Genomic DNA, 6,000 nt, shown 5'->3' with positions numbered 1-6,000 from the left:
GCAAGGTGCCATTTGTATTTTGGACAAAATAGCTTCTTCAAAAACTCAGAAAAAGCACTTCAATTATTTTCCAAATCTCAACTCCAACATTTTTCTCAATACAACACATTTCTCAACTCAATTCTATAGAAATTTTTCAAAGTCCGAGATAAGGAAATATAATACAATTTTTATAAGTCAAATAACTCATAATAAATTTACAACTTCAAGGTACAATTTGAATTTACAATCGCTCAAAACTAAAACAAAATGTACATACAAAGGTCATACATTACAAGATAAAATGCAAAATATTGGTATACTCATTATACTGTAATCCTCACTGGATGTATTAGCACTTAGTCTCGCTACCTGTCTGTCTCTACCGCGATAAAGAATAAAGCTATCACGAGACAATGTCTCAAGCAGTACAACATTAACCAAATACAATTTTAATTCACAATTCATAAATCATATCAATAGTGGATCCTTAAAACCATAGTTAAATTCAAGACAATGAATGTCATAAGGAATTTAAACTCCAATTCACAAATTATCAAAATTCATAATAACACAATTTAGTCAAATAGTTTAAGAATACCAGATACAATTCATGCACAATTTGATCAAATAATGAATAATACCTTTTGCAAATCAATAACACAATTCGATCAAATAATCAATAATATCGCTTTGCAAATCAATAACACAATTCAATCAAATAATCAATAATATCGCTTTGCAAATCAATAAATACAATTGATCAAATAATCGAATAATATCGCTTTTGCAAATCAATAACACCATTCTATCAAATAATTGAACAATACAATGTTTCCAATCAATAACACAATTTAGGTCATGACACAAATTTTTTCCATATATGCCGTGTTGTACTCCACGACAAGACATACTCACCCCAATAATCGAAATCAATGAGGGATGAAGCTAGCTATCTAATGAGTACTCATCCATACTCACCTCGCATCGAAGTCAAAGAGGAGGAACATAATCATACTCACCCTGCATCGATAAGTCAAAGAGGGAGGAATAATCAAACTCACCCCATTAATGGAGGAGGAACATAAAATCAGTGTTATGCCAATTGTGAGTCAAAACAATTCCAAACATTTTATTCAAATGATCCGTAAGAATCCAATAAATTTTCAAAGTTATAATTTCATTCACAAAATGGCAACACAATTGGTAATTCACTTCAATTTCCACAAAAACCATTTACAGTGCTTTTCAATCAATAAGTATCCATCAATATCATTCAAACAATTTTTCATAGTTTCAAACCATTCACAATGTTTTTCAATCAATAAGTGTCCACCAAACACATTTCCACAATTTAAAACAATAATATACAAATAGTCATAATTTATTTCAATTGAAAAATTCAAAAGAAATAGCCAGTTGTGCACAAACCTCTGATAACTGTCTATTGGACTTGACTCAGTGTTTCCTTCCCTCTCCCTGAGTCTTTGCTAACTAAGAAACACAATTTGAAGTGTTTCAGTACTTAATTAAACTGTCTCTAACGATAATGTTTGATAAATAATTCACTGAATGCTATTAATTACTTAATCAACTTAATATATCGACCCTCAATGCGTTTTAGGTAATTTAGGTTTTAACTTTACTAATATGTCACATTCGATAGTCTTTTAGGGTTGGTACATGTTACCAAGTTCATTTCCGTGTATACTGCATTTTCTTGTAATTTGCTGGATTTCGGGATACTAGTTTGACCTAGCCGGACGACCTAGTTCTCTCGGTTTTCAGTCAAAACTACAAACTTGTATATCTATGTCTTATGGAACGCGGGGCAAAATTTCAGGTCATTCTGAGTTATGTAGACCAAGTTATGGTCATTTTACTATTGCTGGTCAAATTGCACCAAAATTGGTCATTTTAGGTCACTTTAAGTCATTTTAGGTTCGGCCAGTTTTTGGACCCGAACTTGTGCAAGCTGTTTGACTTGCTTATGGTCATTTTTGGGCTTTGGTATCTTCATAAGACTTGTAGATATGGGTCTTAACTATTCATGGTTAGAAGTTCAGGTCAATTGGACCTGTTTTGAGTGATTTATGGCCTAAATACTAACTGCTGCCCAAATGGTCAATTTTCAGGCCTTATTTGCACTTAATCCGGATTTGGTCATTTTTCAAGCTACCTTGCAAGCAGAATTTTGGCAAGCTTTCGTCATGAAAGTTGGCACATTTTGTGCCTAGTTTCACCTCCAATTGGTCTCATACCAATTGGAGCCACACACTTAAAGTTCTAGGCCTAAAACTCAAACTGCCTTATTGAAATTCTTGCATACACATCAAGCATCACTTTTAACACTCACCAAACTTAACATTCAAATCAATTCTGGTTGTACCACAACCTAAACATAATTTATAACATATTATAGGTCATTTTGGCAGCTTGCAATTACATTCAATGTGCACCAACAAGTGTAGAATTTGTCCAACTCAATTTATAACAATTCAATCACCAAATCATGCTCATTTACATGTCCAACTTCACACCATCATTCATGCACTCAAATTGCCATAACAACCAACATATTTTAACATCATTATTCCATAAACCAAGCATGAATTCCAGCATTTCTCAAGAGTTAGCAAACTGCCACAATGGTACACTTACATTCCATTACTTTCCAAGCTTTAAATCTCATTTTACATTTACATATACTAAGTATACATTACCCAAACAATTTCCTACACAATATACATTTAATCAATCATTTAATTCACCATTTACAAGCACAATTAAACTGCCTTCAAGGTGCTTCCATGGCTACCAAAAGTGCACATTCCCATTCAACATCAAAACTAAAAAATTTCTTCATAAATCAAACACCCATAACATTCCTACTAACTTTAATGAAACAATAACCCAAAAATACAAACTTACCATTTTTGAAATTCTTCAAAATCTCTCCAAAACTTAGTCTTCTTGCTGCCAATCTACTGCCCAAGGTGTATGGACAACTTTTAGTGAAGAAAGATGCCAAGAATGAAGCTTAAATTAAGCATGCATGAAGCTTCCAAGTGGACAACAATGGTGGATCTTCTTTTCACCATTTTCGGCTGAAATTTGGAGCTTGGAGATGAACTTCAATCTGCTGTCCAAAGGGTGAGTTAGTGGTCCACTTAGGTGTAGATAATTCCCACTAACTCTCCACTGACTTTATTTAATTAATATTATATGTTAAATGTGTTAATTACTCCATTTACACTCCACTTTTGGCTATTTACATTAGGTACCCCAAATTAATTTTTCATTATATTTTCCAAGTGTACTATTATTTATTTTTAATGGACATTTAGGTCAAAAGACAACTTGTCAAATGACCACAATGCCCCTATTCGGGTTGCATTCCCGATTTTTCGGTAACACCGGGTTTTGTCCATTTTTCGATTTCTCACTTTTCTTTGTACTAATTATTTAATTTTTCTTTGATATTTCTAATGATATTTATACTTTAATTGATGTCTCTTTAAATCTTAAAATTAATTTCTAGGGTTTCCCGCTGTCCAGGGCTAGTCAACGGTCCACGCCGTGACTTCCCCGTGCGGTCATCCATTGCTAAGGTTCCCGGCTCGCTTAACTTGGTTGCATTTCTTTACTATTATTTTTCCTTTGTTTTTCTTGTATTTTCTTTTCTTGTATTTCATTATTTAATGTCTCCTCACTCATATCGAAGTCTAGTTCTAGGCATCCTAGCTGTCCGGACAACACTGGTCACTGGAATAGTAGAATGCATTACCGAACATAGGGGTGTTACAAAAATAAATTAAGAAAGAATAAAAATGATTGAGATAAAATAGAGTGTTCCGGTACACTGTGTGACATATCTTACTCAGATATACTGTAGACGGGTAAGGGGTGTCATATTTAGTGGTATCAGAGCACGGTTTAGGCGTTTCTGGGCCTAGATCGAGTCCATACCATGCATTGCATTTGTAAGAGTCGAGGTGACACTAATGCAGATCTGTTTGTCTTTGCTATTTTGAATAGGATATGGACCCCACATCTTAGAGGGCAGTTGAGGACGAAGTGGAGAGTCATGCTCCACCTGCACCAGCTGAGACTAGGGGTAGGGGAGAACCTACTCCGCCAGCTCCATCAGAGCCTGCTCAGCCTCCACATGTCGTGTTCCAGCAAATGGTCGAATTCTTCAAACAAATGGCTGGGGTAATGCCACCACCACCACCACCTCCACAACCGAAATCACACCTTGAAAGATTGAGAAAATTTGGAGTAATTGACTTCTTTGGCAAGAGAGAAGATGATTCTGTTGCAGCCGAAAATTGGTTGAACAGAACAGGCAGAGTTTTAAAACAACTCCACTGCACTCCTGAACAAAATCTAGAAGCTGCTGTATCTCTGTTGCAAGATGATGCATATGAATGGTGGGATACGGTGTCCAGTGAAGTACAGCTAGAAGTAATAACTTGGGACTTCTTCCTCTCCGAATTCAAGAAGAAATATGTGGGTAGTGTATACCTAGAAGAGAGAAGAAGGGAATTCATTGACCTAAGGAAAAGACAGTTGACAGTGGCCGAGTATGAAAAGGAATTTGTTAGATTGAGCCGCTACGGAAGGGAGATAGTCCCTAATGAAGCTGAAAGGTGTAAGAGATTTGAAGAGGGATTAAATGACAATATAAAGATCATGATCACTGCCTTGGGAATCACAGACTTCACCAAGTTAGTGGAAGCTACAATAAAAGTTGGAAAAGTAAGAATAAATGAGCAGACTAGAAGGGAGAGATAGCAGAAGAGGGGCTCGGGTCAGTTTAGTTTATCTCCTACACCTGGGAAGAAGTTCAAAGGTCCACCTACATAGAGTTCAGGTCAACCACAAGGTCAGGGTCAGTCTCGGGGGCCCAGGCCACAGTTTACCCCTAGGAGAGGTCAGTCCACACCATCAGTGGGCAGCTCTCCAGGGATGGGGTTCAGGGGACCAGCCCCAGCATCTTCTGCATGTCCACATTGCCTGAAGTGGCATAAGGGGGAGTGTTGGAGAGTGACTGGTGGCTACTTAAGGTGTGGGTAGATAGAGCATCAGTTGAGGAACTGTCCATACAGGACTACTACAGCTGCTCCAACACAAGCAGACAGACCTGGGGTAGGAAATCTGGAAAATCTGAGGCAGTGGGACCATCACAGAGGCTCATGCCGAGCTGCAGAGAGGCTTGAGGCGGACCACCGCGAGCCTATGCCATGAGAGCTCAGGAGGAGCAAGATGCCCCGGACGTCATCAGGGGTACGTTCTCCCTCTACAATACATCTGTGCATGCATTGGTGGATCCAGGATCCACTCATTCATACATCTGCATCAACCTACCCATAGAGAGGGGGATATTAATAGGAGAGAGTGACCAAGACATTCTAGTCACTAATCCATTGAGCCACAGAGTAGTGGTGGACAAAGTGTACAAAGGTTGCCCATTAAGGATTCAGGGGTATGAATTCTTGGCAGACCTGATTGAGTTGCCTTTCCATGAGTTTAACGTGATTTTGGGAATGGACTAGTTATCACGTCATCAGGCAATAGTTGATTGTAAATTGAAGAGAATTTCTTTGAAAACTCCTAAGGGTAATGAGATTACAGTTGTAGGGGAAAAGGACAGATTTCTTGTCCAATGTCATCTCAGCCACAGTTGCAAGAAAACTGATGAGAAAAGGCTGTGAAGCCTACCTAGCACATGTGGTGGATACTAGGCAGGCTAAGCCAGATCTGTGTGACATACCCATAGTAAAAGACTTCCCAGATGTGTTCCCTAAAGAATTGCCTGGTTTGCCACCAGAAAGGGAAGTTGAATTTGCTATTGAGATACTGCCGGGTACAGCACCAATCTCTATTGCTCCTTATAGGATGGTGCCCACAGAATTGAAGGAACTGAAAATCCAGTTACAGGAGTTGCTAGATAAGGGGTTCATACGCCCCAATGTATCACCATGGGGAGCTCCAGTGCTGTTTGTGAAAAAGAAGGAT

This window comes from Hevea brasiliensis, chromosome 15 (genome assembly GCF_030052815.1).
Source record: "Hevea brasiliensis isolate MT/VB/25A 57/8 chromosome 15, ASM3005281v1, whole genome shotgun sequence".
NCBI lineage: Eukaryota > Viridiplantae > Streptophyta > Magnoliopsida > Malpighiales > Euphorbiaceae > Hevea > Hevea brasiliensis.
Note: the sequence above shows the minus strand (reverse complement) of the source record.